The 19,970-nt window shown below is 38.5% G+C and overlaps 1 protein-coding gene and 1 pseudogene across 6 annotated transcripts in view; both read left to right on the plus strand.

Moving 5' to 3' along the window:
- SPIDR (scaffold protein involved in DNA repair) overlaps positions 1-19,970 on the plus strand; it is a 575,751-nt gene that overhangs the window by 117,755 nt on the left and 438,026 nt on the right. The window contains exon 1 of one of the 5 annotated variants that reach the window (XM_081070680.1): positions 5,981-6,097. The exons of the other annotated variants lie outside the window; for them this stretch is intronic. The gene's annotated coding sequence lies outside the window, so the exon portion shown is untranslated. Of the gene's footprint in view, positions 1-5,980; positions 6,098-19,970 lie in introns of those variants that run through there. 5 annotated transcript variants of the gene reach the window in all.
- Positions 11,729-12,911, plus strand: LOC308506872 (calreticulin-like; annotated as a pseudogene). The gene has a single exon. The product of its transcript is annotated as a calreticulin-like (transcript).

The following is a 19,970-nucleotide window of genomic DNA, read 5'->3' on the forward strand; positions in this document are numbered from 1 at the left end:
GTGAAACTGGCTGGTATAGATAATTTGGGAATGCAAAATGGAACAGGTTCTTTGGAAAACAATTTGGCAGTTTCTTATAATGTCAAGGGTACACTAATGAGTAGTGTCAGCATCATGACCGTGTAAGTCATGCTTCCTTTGTCTTGTCTTTATTTAATAAGTAGTTAGACATCCATTTGTGAACAAAAGTGCTTCCAACACCCTACCAAGAGACCTGGTGAGTTTATAGCCCACCTGTATATCTGAAAATAAATAAGACCTTGGTAAAGGCTGTGAATCCAAGGGAGTCAGTGACCTGCCCCATCCTCATGCACCCTGTTGAGGAAAAATACCTGGTGAGTGCTAACGTGGGCAGATATTCACAGATGAGAAAGAATTTGTAGAAGTCCCCTCTGCTTGAGGAAACAGTCCAGCACAGCATCGGAGCCAGTAAAGATGTGTTTGGATTCAGAGGAGAGGTAGGGACTCTGCCAGAGCTTTCCCCGCTCCACAAGGTGACATTGCAGCTGTCTGGAAGCAGCAGTGGGCGACCTCTTCCACGAGGAGGTGGAATATGGTGTATGAGTGTCTCACTATTCCAGTTGTGCATGTTGTGGCTGGAGAAACCTATTTCTCTACATCATTACCCTGATTTCTTAGGCAGGACCTTTATTTTTCTCTTCCCTCCCCTTACTCCCCTACACCAATACAAATATTTTTCTCTTCCCTCCCCTTACTCCAATATAAAACTCCCCTAGTAAGGGGAGGGAAGAGAAAGGGAAGGAAGCAGGTAAGAATATCACAGAGCATTTAAGGAACGTGGCTCTTGCTGTCTGCTTCAGGACTTCAGTAGGGATTCTGTCCACAAGTGTCTGTGAATACTCCACATGAAGATATCCCCACCAAGTCACAGACACCTCCAGTGCCCCAAGTGGTAAACCTACATCTCCCTCCCACTCTGTGGCTGGCTGATTTGTGCACTCCAAAGTGTGGTGATGAGATAAGGTATCAGAAAAACAGACAAGGGTCTGTGGGAAAGGAAGAAACCACAAACTGGAGCTATAGTACTGCCTTCTGGAAATACAGAAGATTTCGTAAAGCAAGTATGGTGAGTTACAAGAGTAATAGAAAACACAAAGGTTAAGACTTCTGCCACAAGAGGGAGCTAGATGAGTGGAGGATGATCCGTGGTAATCCATTATCCATGATAAACCTAGGAAACTTAAGCAAAGCAACACCAAGCAACTGTACCCCATCTAAAGATAACCAATAAAGATAATTCAAATGTGAAAGCATCAACACAAAAATACAAGGAACTTAAAAAAAATCAAGGAAATATGCGAACACGGAAAGATATCAGTGATTCTCCAACTGAGCTCAAAGATACACAATACTGAGGATCTAGCTGATAAAGAATTCAAAATATCTGTATTGAAGAAATTCAATGAGCTACAAGTAAACTCAGGAAAGCAGTTCAATGAGATTAAGAGAAAGATATAAGAACAAAACAAAGTCTATGAAATATACAGACATCGTAAAAAAGAACCAAATAGAAATTCTAGAGGTAAAGAATTCAATGCATGAGATGAAGAATACAGTGGAGAGCATCTGCAGTAGAGTAGTGCAGATGAGAGGCAGAATAAATTGAGTTATAGTATAAGAATTTGGTAATAACACAGAATAGAACAAAGAGAAAATAAAAATGAGTGAAGAAAGCCTGTATGACAATGAGACTCCTTCAAAAGAGAAAACATCTGAATAATCAGGGTTCCAGAAGGAGAAGAAGAGGGCAGAAAGAGGCAGAAAGTTAACGAAATAGTAGCTGAAAACTTCCCAAGCCTATGGGAAAACTTAAGACATTGAAGTTCAAGAAGCTAAAAGTTCCCCCTCTCCCCAATATCTCAGTGCCAGAAGATCTTCTCTAAGACTTATAATGAAACTATCAAAAATCAAATATAAAGAAGGAATACTAGGGGCGGCCAGATGGCTCTGTTGAAGCACAAGCTCTAAACAACAGTTGCGAGTGAGCTGTGGGCCAGTGAGCTGTGCCCTCCACAACTAGATTGAAGACAACGAGCTGCCGGAGCTTCTAGGGGGGTGGGGGGGCTGGATGGCTCAGTTGGTTGGAGTGCGAGCTCTCAACAGCAGGCTTGCCGGTTCAGTTTCCACATGGATTGGTGGGCTGCACCCCCTGCAACTAAAGACTGAAGGTGGCGACTGGACTTGGAGCTGGGCTGCGCCCTCCACAGCTGGATTGAGGGATGGCGACTTGGAGCTTATGGGCCCTGGAGGGGCACACTGTTCCCCAATATTCCCCAATTAAAAAAGGAAAAAAAAAAGAAAAAGGCCAACAGCAAACAAGGTAGCCCAATGTATGAAGAAATTAGCTTCTTCACTGCAGAAAACAAGTAAATGGAAATTAGAAAAAACCCCAGAAAACGAAAAAGAAGGAATACTAAAGGCAACCAGAGGAAAGAAAGAATGTAACCTACCAACGGAACCCCTTCGGAACCCTTATTAGGCTATCAGCGGATATCTCAGCAAAAACCCTACAGTCCAGGGGAGAGAGGAATGACATATTAAAAGTGCTGAAAGATAAATATTGAAGCCAACAATACTCTATGCATCAAAGTTATCTTTTAGATATGAAGGAGAAATAAAGACTTTCCCAGACAAACTATAGCTGAGATCTGCCTTGCAAGAAATACTGAATGTTCTTTAAGAAGAATCAAAAAGACGCTAATTAAAAACATGAAAACATACAAAAGTATACAACCCAATGGTAAAGATGAAAAATATAGTCAGATTTGGGAAACTCCAATTTTATAATAGGATTAATCACCTAAATATAGTATAAAGGTTAAAGGAAAACTATTAAAAGTAATTATAGCTACTATAATCTGTTAATAAATGCACAGCATAAAAAGAGGTAAATTGTGATATCAGAAATATAAAAGGGGAGGAGTAAAAGGGTGGAACCACTATAGGTGAGTTAAGATAAGTTGCTATTAGCATGAAATGGCTGTCTTATCTATGAGATGTTTTATGTAAGCCTTATGGTATCCACAAAGCAAAAATCTAGAGTGGGTTCACGAAACATAAAAAAGGGGAGACATAACATGCTGACATGGAAAATCACTAATTTACAAAGGTAGGCAGAAATAGAGGGGGGAAAATGGCAATACAAAACAAGGAGAAAGCAAACAATTAAGATGGCAATATTAAGTCCTTACATATCAATAATTACTCTAAATGCGAATAGATGGAATTTACCATATAAATGAAACAGAGTGCCTGGATGTACCAAAAACCCAAAACAAAACAAGATAACTATATTTGCTGCCTACAAGAGATGCGTTTCAGCTCTAAAGACACACATAGGCTCAAAGTGAAGGGATGGAAGAAGGTATTCTATGCAAGAGAAATCAAAAGAAGTAGAGTAGTCATATCAAACAAAACAGGACAATCATATGACAAAATTAGATCTACAAGAAATGTTTTGAATTCCTAGAAACACAGAACCTACGAAGACTGACTCAGAAAGGAACTGAAAATCTGAACAGAACAATAACAAGTACAGAGATTGAATCAATAATTAAAAACTTCCCAAGCCCTCCATCCCCAGGACAGATGGCTTCATTGGTGATTTCTACCAAACATTTAAAGAAGAATTAATGCCAAACCTTCTCAAACTCTTCCTAAAAATTGATGAGGAGGGAACACTTCCAAACTCATGAGATCAGCATTATTGTGATACCCAGCCAGATAAGGACACTAAAGTAAATTATAAACCAATATCCCTGATGAACATAAGATGCAAAAATTCTCAACAAAATATTAGCAAAACAAATTCAAGAACACATTAAAAAAGGTTATATACCATGACCAATTGGGATTTATCCCTGGGATTGAAGGATGGTTTGACATAGGCAAATCATTAAATGTGATATACCACATTAATACGATGAGTGATAAAAGTTACTTGATCATTTCAATAGATTTAGAGAAATCATCTGATGCATACATACTTTCATGATAAAAACCCTCAACTGATTGGGTGTAGAAGGAACATACCTCAGCATAGTAAAGCCTGTATATGACAAACCTACAGCTAGTATTATAGTCAAGGTTGAACAATGGAAAGCTTTCCCTTTAAGACCAGAAAGAAGATAGGATGTCCACTCTTACCAGTGTTATTCAATGTAATATTGGAAGTCCTAGCTACAGCAGTTAGTCAAGACAAGGAAATAAAAGGTATTCAAATTGAAAAGGAAGAAGTAGAATTGTCATTTGCAGATGATACGATTTTGTATATAGAAAATCCCAAAGACTCAACCAAAACAAATGTTGAAATGCATAAATTTATGCAGTGTTATGTGTAAAATATATTTCAGTAAAATAAATAATGAAACACACCCACAAATGTTGAGAATATACTTACCATACAACCCAACAATCTCAATTTTAGATACTTAACCACGTGAGCTGAAAACTTAGGTTCTCACAAAAACTTGAGTGTGAAAGTTCATAGCAGTCTTGCTCATTGCTTCCCCAAACTGGAATTAACTCAGATGTCCTTTAGGTGAGTGGATGTACCCACACAATGGAATACTCTCAGTACCTAATACAAAGAAACAAACTATTGATCCATACTACAATGTGGATAAATCTTAAATGCATTTTGCTAAATGAAAGAAGCCAGAACCAAGTATGTTACAATTCCATCAGGATGGATGGAAAACAGATCAGTGGTTGACAATGGTTGGGCTGAGGGATTGAGTACAAAGTGGCAATGTGAGTTTTTACGGAAAGGGAACTGTCCTTCATGTACTATATATAGCATTGGATACACAACTGTATGCATTTGTCACAACCTACAGAACTGAACTCCCCAAAGAGTGAATCTTACTCTGTGCACATTTAAATAAATAAATCAGGTTGTCAGAGGAATCCATGTTGGAGTACAGAATGTGGTAAATGGTATAAGGGTTTGAGGAAAAAGGAGATTACTTAAGGCTGAATACTATAAGGACAAAGACAAAAACCACTTAAGTAATGGTGAGAAAGAGCTAATGTTATACCAAGGAGGGCATTTTTGGAGACCTGAATTTTGGAGTAGGGAAAAAGGAGAATGGCAAAAACTAAAGGGAAAGACTAGTGTTTTTTTCCGAAAGTATGTAGACTCCCTGCCAAATTCCCTTTTACTGGCATTTGCATCTTACCTTGGGAATGAGTTAACCTGTTTGGGAATGACATAACTTTACTACCTCTACTGCCTCTTACCTGTTCTGACTACATCACGTGAGAGAACTGAATTGTGGCCCATATTTTTCTCCAGGACTTTCCACGGAAGTGAGTCAGTACGTTATTTCTGGCTTTACTTGCTGTCTCCCTAATATGCCTACTCAGGGTGCTTTGGAATTTTCTAGGTTCATTGTTAGAGGAGGAGGCACAGGAGGAGGGCCAGAGTGTAGGTTCCTTGTGCTTGGGGAAGGGTTCCAATGATTGTTTAGGGAAGCATTGAGAGGGACCCAAATGGAGTATTAGTACTCAATTTGGAGTAAGGATAAATAAAAATTACCTGAAATAAATATGTACCAAATGCTAAAAGTCGCTTATCACATTTAAGTATCTCTTATCATTATATTTAAACATTGATTTAAAATGTAAGCTGAGATTTTTTTTAGTGTAGATTTCAACACTTTTTTTGTGCTTGTGCCAAGAACACAGTGTTCTGTTAAGTCATTCAGTGAGGAAGATTGCTGGCTTGCTGCCAACCAGAGTCAAGTTCATTCAGATCTAAGTTTCAGTGTAGTTTCTGAACTGAATGAGGAATAAGTACTCCTCTTGTCTCTGAGTGGTAGGTGGGTCTGTTGAATTGTCTTAAAAATAAGATTATTAATACTTTTGTTTTAAGGCTTCATAAACAGTGCTTTATTTAATACTGATATCAATTTCTTGTCTATTGACATTTCATGCATGAATTGGTGAACTATCACAGCTCTCCTAACCATACCAGATGAGTATATAGTATGCACCACATGGACTATGCTGTGTCATTTAAGGTATTACTCCATACCACAAAAGAAAACACATATTCAGAAAATGCTTTTCTCAGGTATGTGAATTAAAAATTGGAAAAGGTGTATTAGAAGTAAGAAAAATACAGTGTTTGATAAGGATGTGATTGTATATCCATCTTTAAATATTATATTCATTCCTTCATTTATTGGAATGAATGGTTTTTCTCTGTCTTTTTTTCTCATTTATTATCTTTGTTTTCCAGTCATAGAAATGCTTTGACTCTGTTGTATTCAAAATGCAATAAGTATACAGAAAGCTAAGGATCAGAACAGTTTTGTCTGAAAGTTATACATATTTGGGCACATTGTTCTAAAAATATTTAATTTGTGTGTGTGTGAGTGAATGAACAAATGTATCCTGCCTTATATCTAGCTCACTAGACCACAAGAAATAACTTGTTTTCTTATTCAGTGTAGTATTTAACCAAGGTGATTATGTTTGTGTTGATACTTACAAAGATCTGTTGGAATGTGAATTTTTTTGGTTAATGTCTGGTGAAGTTTCTTTTTTGTGTGTGATTGATTACTGTCTTTCTTATTTATCAATGTCTTTCTAGAATCTGGCAGGATGCCTTTTCCTCAGCTATTCAACATGTACTCACAACCTGGTCAGTTAATGGATAGTCATAGGTCAGACTTTTGCCGATAGAGCATTTAGGTCTTGGAACCTATTTTATATCATAAAAAAATAAATAGAGCAAATAAATCACAAATATATGCTTTTATAGACATTTATTAAGTATTTAAAACCAAACATAATATCAAAAAACTATAATACAAACATTTCTTTAGGGCATTTTTCTGCAGAGATTACATTGCCTCAGCTTCCGAGGAAGCTTGAATGGTTAAATTTCTTTCCCATTAAATCTTCCTTTGGCAAAAATACTCATTTATTGAACTGCCACGGACCTCTGAACAATATTAAATATTTTTCGAGGTGTGAAAATTAAGTTCGCGAACTTGTTGCAACGATGTTGCTAACCTTTCTTGATATCAGAGGGATTATGATTTTGTACCAACTGGACAAACAGTTAACTAAGTTTACTATTTGGGTGTTGAAAAGGCTGTGTGAAAAAGTTAGATGACCTAAACTTTTTGCCAACAATTCTTGGCTCTGGCAACAATGCACTAGCTCTCACAGCACTGTCTGTGAGGGAGTTTTTAGCCAGTAAACAGATAACTGTATTGGAACACCCTCCTACTCACCTGATCGGGTCCTCAATGACTTCTTTCTTTACCCAAAGATAAAGGAAATACTGAAAGGAAGACATTTTGATGACATTCAGGACATCAAGAGTAATACGGTGATAGCTCTGACGGACATTCTAGAAAAAGAGTTCCAGAATTGCTTTGAAGGGTGGACTAGGTGCTGGTGTTGTTGAAAGCTTCCCAAGGAGAGTACTTTGAAGGTGATCTAGTGATATTCAGCAGTGAGGTATCTAACACTTTTTCTAGGATGAGTTTGCGAACTTAATTGTCAGACCTTATAGTGTGACTATGCATGAATTTCTCAGAAAACCTTAGAATGTTAACTGCTGGAAGGAGTGTACTATTTCTTTTTCTCCTTCCTAAAGAGGCATGTTGTAGTTGTTAATCGAAAGTTGTGTTTTGGGTATTATATCACTGTACCACTCTCTGCTTCCATAGTGCCTTTGTCATAGCTCCCAATAATCATTGCCTTATATGCCTTTCTCTCCCAACAAGACTGCAAGTTTCTTGAAGGCCAGGATTATCGTGAATGAATGAAATGAATGAAACAGAGGCAAGACGGATAGTGACAGGGATTAAAAACAAAACAAAACTAGTGGCAAAAACTCAAATACTCATTGAGTTAAATACCTATATCTATGGTGAAAGCATAACGAAATGTAACTATTTAAACATTCAGTTCTGATGAAAACAAAATCAGTGATATTATATTTTTTGATTCTGTATTCATTTCCTGAAATTTCCCTACATCAGACAGTTTTATACCATTAATAAGGGTGACAGGACAGAGGTAAAGGATCGGAATTGCTGTCGTGGAATCATAATTTCTCCTTCAGTGACAGCTACCTCAGACTGTCCATCACTATTGAAGGTTTTATATCATAGTTGGGAACACTTAACAAAATATGCATCATGATATAATCAAAATTTTCAACTTTAAGCAAAATTAAGAAAAAAATTAAGCAAAATTAAGTAGAGAAAGATTTTGTACTTAGTTAGGAAAAATAGTTAAAGAAGTAAGTTGTAATGAGCTTTTTTTTTTAATTTTTAAATTTTTTTTAAGGAGGGCGCAGCTTACAGTGGCCCATGCACGGATTGAACCAGCAATCTTGGTGCTACCAGCACCATGCTCTAACCAACTGAGCAAACAGGCCACCACCCCTTGTAATGATCTTTCATAATCACATGGATGGTCATTTGAAAACCTATGACCAGGATTTTATACAATGCAATTTTAAGTAAACTGCTCATTAACAAAGTTAAATGAGTCCCATGGGTTGAATATGTGGTTATGATCTTTATTATTCATATTTACAGAAGAAATTTTAATGAGAAACATTATTGAACAGACAGCACATTTGTAGTATGCAGACAGAGACGGGTTGCATCTGATAACATAAAATAAGACCAATATATACATAAAACTCTAGAAAATTTTGATGCTGAACTTCTGTTTTTAAAACTTGTATGGTAATGACAGCTGCTATTTTGTGAGTTCCTACCTAATATGAAGAATCTATTTTACGTATGTTTTCTTAATTCACTTCCCACAGTGACCCTGTTGAGATGGGTATTACTGTCTTTATTTTGCCTGTGGGATAACTTGGCTATTTCTCAGTGTAAAAACCCACCCAGCATTACTGTGCTGGTAAAGGGCAGATGAGGACAACCAATGGAATCTTTGAATAAGATCATGAGAGAAGAAGAATTGACTTGTATTCGGCTAGTCAGTTTAAGTTGAGTGCTCATGTACAAGGTTTTGATTCTGAAATAAGTGGGAAATTAAAGAATAGAGAAAGAGTGTTAATTTATCAACTAGGCTTATAAGGGAACAACACCACAACTTTCTATACTAGTTTGCTTCTAGTTCATCTTAGACTCTTCCATCCAAATTTCTGGGCCTGGAGCACTTTAGTATTTGGATCTGAGGGAGGGAAAATCATTTCCCCATATTTCCATGTCCCAACACCCACTCCCTAGCTACTTGTTAGAACTTGATGTGCTTATCTTGCCTGTGTGGGAGACTGTCAGCGCTCTGTTCTGTTCAGTGTATATATATCTTGTAGTTTTTCAGGATATCTCACTAGACCCTAGACTATCTACCTGAAAAAAAGACCAAGTGGAGGTGTGTAGGAAGGCCAACAGAAGGAGAAAATTTGCTTAAGTCAGACTTCTTTTGTTTATCTTACTTTCACTCTCTCATTTCACTTCGTATATGGGTTGCATTATTATGTGGTATGATGGAAAAATATAGCATTTATTTTTCTTACTGTATGATTTCTGGTTCTTTTGTTTTATTGAGCTGAACTAAGAAGGACAGCACAATGAGACTCAAACTTATTTCCATATATACCGTATTTGCCGGCGTATAAGACGACTGGGCATATAAGACGACCCCCTAACATTTCCACTCAAAATACAGAGTTTGTTATATACTCGCCGTATAAGACTACCCCCTCTTCCGCACACCTTCCACACACCAAATAACTTTCAGTTTAAAATTTGCATCATACTTCTTTCTTTTGGCTGGTGCCATGATAGGGATGATAGGGGTTTGACTGGTCGACATTTTCTATGCTGTACTGTACAATGGTGCAGTATTGTGGTTGGCTGTTGGCTGTATACAAAGCCTGATTTGATTGGTCCCTGCTCCCTGTTTGCCCGCCCTGTCACTATAGCAGTCTGGTCCACCCTTGCATCAGCATCTCCCTGGGACCTCACTGGTGCGCAAGTGCGAGCTCTTCAACATTCTAACAGGCACCATGATAGCGCAAATCGCGAATCTTCAATGTATATGTAAAGAAATATACGGTAACCCGAATTTACCACACTTGCAAAATCGCACACAGCCGACCATACACCCAGTATGGTGTCACGATTCGCGATTTTGCGCTATCATACTGGGTGTATGCTTGGCTGTGTGCGATTTTGCGAGTGTGGTAAAATCACATAACAGCAAAATCGCATAACAGCCGAGCATACACCCAGCAGCGCTGCTGATGCCTGAACGGTATGTGGAATGAAGTGGGCGGGCATCGGGAGGCCACTATGGCACGGTGCAAGCACTATGGGCAGTCTATCTGAAGTGTACCTGGCGTATAAGACGACCCCCCCACTTGGAGGCATATTTTTCGGGGCCAAAAAATCGTCTTATACGCCGGCAAATACGGTATGTACTTTTGTTTTGTTTTTCACTTGTAAAAAAGAAATTTGAAGTCTGGAATTTAGAGTTCTGAAAAAAATGGGAAAGGAAAGGGGAAAAATAAGGAAAACGAAAGGAAAAGAAATCTTTTGTGTGTTGAGCATGTAGTATTTTAAAATTGCGAGGTCAGTAAATGATACTAGCATTAAATACAAATATGCTTCTCTGTAGTTTCAGCAGATTTGTGAGTGTTCAGTCACTGAAATACCTGTGGCTTACATGTATTTTATTTTGGCAGTCTTTGTTCTCTAACCTGGTAAGAGTTGCCATCCTTATTTATCAAATCTGTTAACAGTAAATTGGACTTTGGCAGACCATTTTATTTTTTTTAATTTTAAAGGAATAAATATTGAGAATCTCATTTCCCCCCAAATAACAGTATGTCGAAATTATAGGTTTACAATGTATACTCACTCCTGAATTTGGCCCATTTTTGTGTGGTGGCAGAAAACAGGACTTAACACAGATTTTCTTTCTTTTTATTTATTTATTTTTTTTAGCAGTCAGGTCATCTTTTATTAGGTGTCAATTAGGATACGAAAGGATTCAGAGGTGCTGGACAAAGGCCATGGTTAGGAATGCAGAGTGTGCCCACCACACTGAACACTCTTCAGTGGTACTTGCATTGCCGTTCATGCTTGAGTTCCTTGTAAAAATGGCAGTAGTTGAAAAGCACATAAGCTGTCAGCACCATAGAAACCCCAACGACGCTCCCTTTCTTCACATTGACATACTTATTGTACGGTAATAACAATTTTGAAATGCTCCAGCAATGCCTTTAGGGGTGAAATCCCGCATCAGTATCCACTTTGGCAGCTCCCCTATTTTGACATCCGTGAGTTTCTTGTCCTTCATTCGTACGGCTGCCACCATCTTGGAGTCACGGACGTCCCACCACAGATTTTTTTAATGTAAGGTTAAGATTTAAGGCTAAGATCTCCCTATACCTACCCCAGTCTTGTGAAGAAAAAAATGATTAAATAAATTCACATATTTTCTCTTTGTAGTTGGTTCTAAATATGGAATGGCGTTAGCTTAGACTATTTAATGAAAATTTGTTTCTCAGTTCAAGAGCACTAACTGACTATTATTCCAGTGGAAAAATTTTAAAGATTTTGTTTTCATGGAATGTGTTCCTTTTTATGGGTTTTAGTCCTGCTGATATTTATATTTAAGAAGTTAAGGTCTGTGCTGCAGAGCTTCTGTCACAGGAACAACTTAAAGGGCCTGTGCACCTCCACCCCCTTGGCCCGCCATGCAGCTGCTCTGTGCCCAGCTGCTCTGCCTTCTGGGCCTGGCTGCCACTGGACCCTTCGCCTACTTCAAGGAGCAGTTTCTGGACAGAGACATGTGGACTGATCGCTGTATTGAATCCAAACATAAATTGGATTTTGGCAAATTTGTACTCAGTGCCACAAGTTCTACGGTGACCTGGACAAAGATAAAGGCCTGCAGACGAACCACATTGCCCACCTTTATGCCTCATTGTCAGCTGGATTTGAGTCCTTTAGCAACAATGATCAGACTTTGGTGGTGCAGTTCATTGTGAAACGGGAGTAGAACATCGACTGTGGGGCTGGCTATGTGAAGCTATTTCCAGATGGTTTGGACAAGGCAGACATGCATGCAGACTCCGAATACAACAGTAAGTTTGGCCCTGATCTCTGTGGCTCCGACATCAGGAAGGTTCATGTCATCTTCAACTATAAGGGCAAGACCATGCTAATCAATAAGGACATCCGTTGCAAGGGTGATGAATTCACACACACGTATACACTGGTCGTGTGGCCAAATAACACCTACAAGATGAAGATTGACAACAGCCAGGTGGAGCCAGGCTCCCTGGTGGATGATTGGGACTTCATACCACCCAAGAAGATAAAGGATCGTGGTGCTTCGAAGCCTGAAGACTTGGATGAGCAGGCCAAGATTGATGACCCCATGGACTCCAAACCTAAGGAATGGGACAAACTTGAGCACATCCCTGACCCTGATGATAAGAAGCTCAAGGACTGGGATGAAGAGATGGATGGAGATTGGGAACCACTGGCGATTCAGAACTGAGAATACAAGGGTGGGTGGAAGTCCCTGCAGATTGACTGCCCAGAATACAAGGGCACTTGGATCTACCAAGAGATCTACAACCCCGACTATTCTGATAGCAGCATGTACGCCTGTGTGCTGGGCAGGTCAATTCTGGAGCCATCTTTGACAACTTCCTCATCACCAATGAGGAGGTCTATATTGAAGATTTCGGCACTGAGATGTGGGGTATCACAAAGTTGGCAGAAAAGCAAATGAAGGAAAAGTAGAATGAAGAGCAGAGGCTGAAGGAGAAGGAGGAAGAGGAGGAGGACAAGGACGAAGATGAGGAGGACAAGGACAATCGGGAGGAGGAGGAAAATGCTGCCGCTGGCCAGGCCAAGAATGAGCTGTAGTAGGGGCCACACTACCATTTCCAGGGCTGAACTAAGGCCTGAGCCCTCCTGCTACAGAACCAGCTGTGCCAAATAAAGTCACTATGAGAATGGAGAACTTTCCTTTTTTTCCAGGAGGGTTCAAATTTGGGGTGGGTTTTGGTTTTGTTCAACCTTACTTTTTTTGGAAAAGGAAATGTATTTTGTCTCTGATTCTCTTTTAGCCCTCATCTCTGGCCCTCATCTTTCTTGACATTTTGCCTGCCTTTGTGCCCTTCTCTCACCAGATCCTTTAGTTCCTCTCCAACTTGTGAGTGTGGAGGAGAATCTCGAGGCCAGATATTCTATATGCTGCCCTTACTGGATCCTAGTTGGGGACAGGCGAACAGGTTGTACTCCAGCCCCCCAGCGCTAAGGAAGAATGGGGCTCCTAGGACCTGAGCTCCAGTGCCCTACCCCTACCCACTCTTTGTCTCCCCTGCATCCAGGACTGGGCTGCTTCAGTGTGAGGCAGTGGGTTCCAGCTTACAGCTTAGCTCACAGTGAGAATGTAAGAACTACAAACAAAATTGCTATTAAATTAAGTTTTGTGTCTTAAAAAAAAAAAAAAAGGTAACATGTACGATGCACACACATTTACTCATATATCTTACTGAATTTTCTCTGCATTATTATTATGTTTTTAATTAAAGTTTATTGGGGTGACAATTGTTAGTAAAGTTACATACATTTCAGGTGTACAATTCTGTATTACATCATCTATAAATCACACTGTGTGTTCACCACCACACACAGAACAGTGTGAGTTCTCCTTCCATCACCATATATTTGATCCCCTATACCCTCATCTACCGCACCCTCCCCTCTTACCCTCTGGTAACCACTAAACTATTGTCTGTGTCTATGAGTTTTTATTTGTCATTTGTGTTGTTCTTTTGTTGTTTTTGGTTTATATACTACATATCAGTGAAATCATAGGGTTCTCTGCTTTTTCTGTCTGACTTATTTCGCTTAGCATCGTACTCTCAAGATCCATCCATGTTGTCACAAATGTTCCTATATCATATTTTCTTACTGCCAAATAGTATTCCATTGTGTATATGTACCACAACTTCTTTATCCATTCATCTATCAAAGGACATTTTGGTTGTTTCCTTGTCTTAGCCACCGTAAAAAAAGCTGCAAGGAACATTGGAGCACACGTGTCTTTATGGATAAATGTTTTCAGATTCTTTGGTTAAATACAGTTTTGGTTAATACTTTGGTTAATATTCTATTTGCAATTTTTTGAGGAACCTCACACTGCCTTCCATAGCGGCTGCACCAGTCTGCATTCCCACCAAAAGTGTATGAGGGTTCCTTTTTCTCCACAGCCTCTTCAACACTTGTTCCTATTTGTCTTGTTGATGATAGCCATTCTGACTGGGGTGAGGTGATATCTCATTGTGGTTTTCATTTGCATTTCTCTGATGATTAGCGATGTTGAGCATTTTTTCATATGTCTATTTGCCATTTGTATATCCTCTTTGGAGAATTGTCTCTTCAGGTCCTCTGCCCATTTTTCAATTGGGTTGTTTGTTTTTTTGTTGTTGAGTTTCATGAGTTCCTTGTATATTTTGGATATTAGACCCTTATCGGAGGAACTGTTTGCAAAAATCTTCTCCCATTCAGTCGGTTGCCTCTTTATTTTGTTGATGGTTTCTTTTGCTGTGCAGAAGCTTTTAAGTTTCATATAGTCCCATTTGTTTATTTTAGCTTTTACTTCCATTGCCTTTGGAGTCAAATTCATAAAATGCTCTTTGAACCCAAGGTCCATAAGTTTAGTACCTATGTTTTCTTCTATGCAGTTTATTGTTTCACGTCTTATGCTTAAGTCTTTGATCCATTTTGAATTAATTTTGGTACATGGTGACAGATAACAGTCCAGTTTCATTCTTTTGCAAGTGGCTATCCAGTTCTCCCAGCACCATTTATTGAAGAAGCTGTCTTTCCTCCATTGTATGCTTTTAGCTTCTTTGTCAAAAATTATCTGTCCATATTTGTGTGGTTTTATTTCTGGGTTCTCAGTTCTATTCCATTGGTCCATGTGTCTGTTTTTCTGCCAATACCATGCTGTTTTGATCATTGTAGCCCTGTAGTACAAGCTAAAGTCAGACAGTGTGATACCTCCAGCATTGTTCTTTTTTTTTAGGATTGCTTTGGCTATTCAGGGTCTTTCGTGGTCCCAAACAAATCTGATGATTTTTTCTTCTATTTCTTTAAAAAATGCCACTGGAATTTTGATGGGTATCACATTAAATCTGTATATGGCTTTGGGTAATATGGCCATTTTAACTATGTTTATCCTTCCAATCCATGAGCACAGAATATCTTTCCATTTCTTTGTGTCTTCTTCAATTTCTTTTAAAAATTCTTACAATTTTCAGCATAGAGGTCTTTCACAACCTTGGGTAACTTTATTCCTAGATATTTTATTCTGTTGTTTATTTATATTCTGTATTTTATTCTGTTTTGAATAAAATACCTAGGAATAAGGTATTTTTCTTGCAATTTCCTGCTGCAATTTCAAAAGGAATTGATTTTTTTTAATTTCTTTTTTCTGAGGTTTCATTTTTAGTATATAGGAATGCAGTGGACTTTTGTACAATGATTTTATAGCTGGAAACTTTACTGTATTTGTTGATTGTTTCTAAAAGCTTTTTGATGGACTGTTTAGGGTTTTCTATCTATAGCATCATGTCATCTGCAAAGAGTGACAATTTAACTTTTATTTTCCTTTCTCTTACCTGATTTGTCTTGTTGATCTTGTCCTCTTGCGAGGACTTTCAGCACTATGTTGAAAAGCAGAGGTGATAGGGGATAGCCCTGCCATGTTTCTGAATGTAGAGCAAAGGACTTCAGTCTTTCACAGTTAATTATGAGATTAGCTGAGGGTTTGTCATAGATGGCCTTTATTGTGTTAAGGTATTTTCCTTCTATACATATTTTATTAAGTGTTTTAATCATAAATGGATGTTGTATCTTGCCAAATGCTTTGTCTGCATCTATTGACATAATCATATGATTTTTGTCCTTTATTTCAACTGATGTGTCACATTGATGGATTTGCATATGTTGAACCAACCTTGTGCCCCTGGGATAAACCCCACTCGGTCATGATGATTAATCTTTTTAATGTATTGCTGCACTCGATGTTTAGATTTTTGTTTAGGATTTTCGAATGTGTATTCATCAGAGATACTGGCCTGTAGTTTTCCTTTTTTGTGTTATTCTTACCAGGTTTTGGTATCAGGGTAATGTTGGCCTCATAAAATGAGTTAGGGAGTTCTGTCTCTTCAATTTTTTGGAAGAGTTTGAGCAGGATTGGTATTAGATCCTCTTTGAAAGTTTGGTAGAATTCACTAGTGAAGCCATCTGGTCCCGGACTTTTGCTTTTGGGAAGGTTTTGGATGACTGATTCAATTTTGTTACTGGTGATTGATCTATTTAGATTTTCCCATTCTTCGTGGTTCAGCCTAGGAAGGCTATATGTTTCTAAGAACTTGTCCATTTCTTCTAAGTTATTGAATTTGGTGACATATAGTCCTTCATAGTATTCTTGGATGATCCTTGCTATTTCTGTGGCTTCCGTGATAACTTTCCCTATTTCATTTCTGATTTTGTTTATTAGTGTCTTTTCTCTGTTTATCTTAGTCAGTCTAGCCAAGGGGTTGTAATTTTGTTAATGTTTTTAAAGAATCAGGTTCTTTGTCACATTAATTTTTTTCTGTTGTCTTTTTGTTCTCTATTTCATTTAATTCTGCTCTGATTTTTATTATTTCCTTCCTTCTGCTGACCTTGGGTTTCATTTGTTCTTCTTTTTCTAGTTCTTCAAGGTGTAATAATGTGAGGTTATTTATTTTGGATTTTTCTTGTTTCTTGAGATAGGCCTGTAATGATACAAATTTCCCTCTTAAAACTGCTTTCGCTACATCCCCAAAATTTTGGTTGGAAGTATTTCCATTCTCATTTGTTTCTATGCATCTTTTGATCTCTAATTTCTTGTTTGACTCGGTCATTCTCCAAAAGCATGCTGTTTAATCTCCATGTATTTGTGGTTTTTCCTGCTTTCTTTCTATAGTTGGTATCCAGTTTCATAGCCCTGTGATCAGAGAATATGCTTGGTATGATTTCAATCTTGTTAAATTCGCTGAGAGTAGTTTTGTGTCCCAATATATGGTCTATCCTTGAGAATGTTCCATGTACACTAGAAAAAAATGGTTAGTCTGGTATTTTAGGATGAAGTGCTCTATATATGTCAATTATGGCCATTTCATCTAATGTGTCATTTTGGGCTGCTGTTTCGTTATTTATTTTCTGTTTGGATGATCTATCCATAGCTGTCAGTGATGTATATAGGTCCTATAGTATAATTATGTTTTTGTCTATTTCTCTCTTTAGTTCTGTTAGTAGTTGCTTGGTATATTTCGATGCTCCCTGATAGGGAGTATAAATATTGATGACTGTTATGTCTTCTTGTTGTATAGTCCCCTTTACCATGATGAAATGTCCATCTTTGTCTCTTAATACCCTTTTCACCCTGAAGTCTGTTTCATCTGACATCATTAGGGCTACATTTGATTTTTTCTGGATACCATTTGTTGGAGTGTCCATTTCCACCCTTTCACTTTGAGTCTATGCTTGTCCTTGTAGCTGAGATGTGTCTCTTGGATACAGGATATGGTTGGATTTAGTTTTTTCATTCAGTCTGCTACTCTTTTCCATTTTATTGGTGAGTTCAGTCCACTTACATTTAGGGTGATTATTGATATATGACATTTCCTGTCATTCTATCTTTAGTTTTCTGGTAAGACTGTGTCTCCATTGTTTCTTTGCCTTTCTGTTGTTGTCTGTTATTTCTGTGTGGTGGTATTCTATGATGTTTCCCTCTGTTTCTTGTTTTATTACACTATATATTTCAGTTCTGGATTTTTTTTTGAGTGGTTCGCATTAAGTTTATGTAAAAGAAAGTTTGATATTTAGAGTATTCCATTTTCTTTAGCATGCTTATTTTTCCATTCCCATATTCTGGTTCAGGCCTCTACTCTCCCCCTTTTTATGTTTTGGTTGCCACAAATTGTCCCTGTTGGTGGTGGTCAAATAGCCTCCTTTAGTATTTCTTGTAGTGCTGGTCATGTATCAGAAAATTCCCTCAGCTTCTGTATGTCTGGAAAGGTCTTTATTCCTCCTTTATTTCTAAAGGATATCTTTTCTGGGTATATTATTTTTGGCTCATAATTTCTCTTTCAATTGTTTGAATTTTTGTTTCCACTCTCTTCTGGCTCATAGAATTTCTGCTGAAAAATCTGATCATATTGTAATGGGCTTTCCTTTGTAGGCTACCATCTTCTTTTCCCTAGCCTCTGTGAGCATTCTATCTTTGTCGTTTTTTGAAAGGTTCAATAAAACATACCTTGAAGAAGGCCTGTTGGGGTTGAGGTAACTAAGTGTTCTATTTGCTTCTTGGATTCGAAGATCCAGTTCTTTTAACAAGTTTGGGGAGTTGTCATCAACTATTTGTTTGAATATACTGTCTGTTTTCTTATCTCTTTCTTTTCCTTCTGGTATGCCCATTTTTCTTCTATTGTTCTTTCTGATGGAGTCAGAAAGTTCTTGTAGAGTTCTTTCATTTCTTTTTAGTGTCAAGTTTCTTTTTCTATCCGTTGTCATTTCCAGGTTTCTATCTTTGATGTCACTGATTCTTTCCTTTATCTGGTCAACTCTGCTACGTAAGCTGGCTATTTCATTCTTAATTTCTTCTATTGAGTTCTTAATCTCCAGAAATTCTATTTGGTTCTTTTTGAGAATTCCAGTCTTTTTAGTAAAATGTTCATGTTGTTCTCTTATTGTGTTTCTGAGTTCATTAAACTACCGTTGTGTGTTTTCTTGTATCTCGTTGAGTTTTTTCAGAACTGCTGTCTTGCATGCTCTTTCACTTAAGTCACATAATTCCATATCTTTAAGTTCCTTTTCTGGAGACTGTTCACTTTCTTTCTGAGTTGTCTTGTTCCCTGGTTATTCATGGCAATTACTGATTTATTATTTCTCTTCCTAGACATCTATAGGAGTGGCTTCTGCAACAGGTTGATAGGAAGAGTTCTTTCTTTTGTTTTCTAGTACGTGTTGGTAGAATGTTTTATTTTCTCTTCGACTACAGCCTTGTTTTCTCTCACACACTGTAGTGTTATGTTTTGTCTGTCCCGTTGCAGCTTCTCACACAGTGGGGGTTTTCCTGGAATGTGGGCTTCTCTTCTGTTAACAGTTCGCCTGGGTCATAGGGTGCCGTGTCCATGTGGAGATGCAGAGAGCTTTTGAAGTTCCAAAGCTCTTCGTGCACCAGATTCAGAGCCTGTGTGTTTCAGCAGTTCTGTTTACTCTTGCAAGAATCACCCAGATAGTTGGGGACAAAGGCGTGGTGGGTTTTGAGAGGCGGCCCAGAGCACTGGCGGTGACCACCACCACAGCCAGTCCTGCTTCCACAGCTCCCTCTGCTTTGCCGTAACTAGTTGGGCTGTGAATCTGTGTCTGCGGTCCACAGTTCTCAGAACTCCCAATATTCTGTTGTTTTGATCTGACACTGTTAGTGGTCCGTTCTAGCAGATGGGGGCAGTTGAACTCTGAGATGGTAAAGATGGAGCGGCTAGTCTCAGTGCCTAAAGCTTCTGTTCTCTGCTCCGCAGTGAGGGCTTAAACAACCGTTTTCAGCCTTCTTCCCTTAGTCTTTTCTCCGAGGTTTCTGCCTTGAGCGTTGGGTTCAGCTATGTTACATGCTGCCCCCTCAGCCCTGTGGGCCATAAGCGGAGCCCTAGTAGTTCAAATTCTTCCCTCTCCTGAAGCTGCGGTAGTTCCAGGATGCAGCAAGTTGGGAGCACTGAGTGAGGTCTGCATCCTGCGCCCTCGTGTCTCTGTCTCCACACTTGTCCCTTCCGTTCTTCCCTGCTCGCACAATTTACCCACCTTTTGGTTATTTCTGTCGTGTGCCTCTTTGTCTTGCCAGTCTGCTGCACAGGAAGTCCTTTGTGGAGTTATAGTTGTTCAGTT

The sequence above is a fragment of the Rhinolophus hipposideros genome (assembly GCF_964194185.1).
Source record: "Rhinolophus hipposideros genome assembly, chromosome: 13".
NCBI classification, from domain to species: domain Eukaryota; kingdom Metazoa; phylum Chordata; class Mammalia; order Chiroptera; family Rhinolophidae; genus Rhinolophus; species Rhinolophus hipposideros.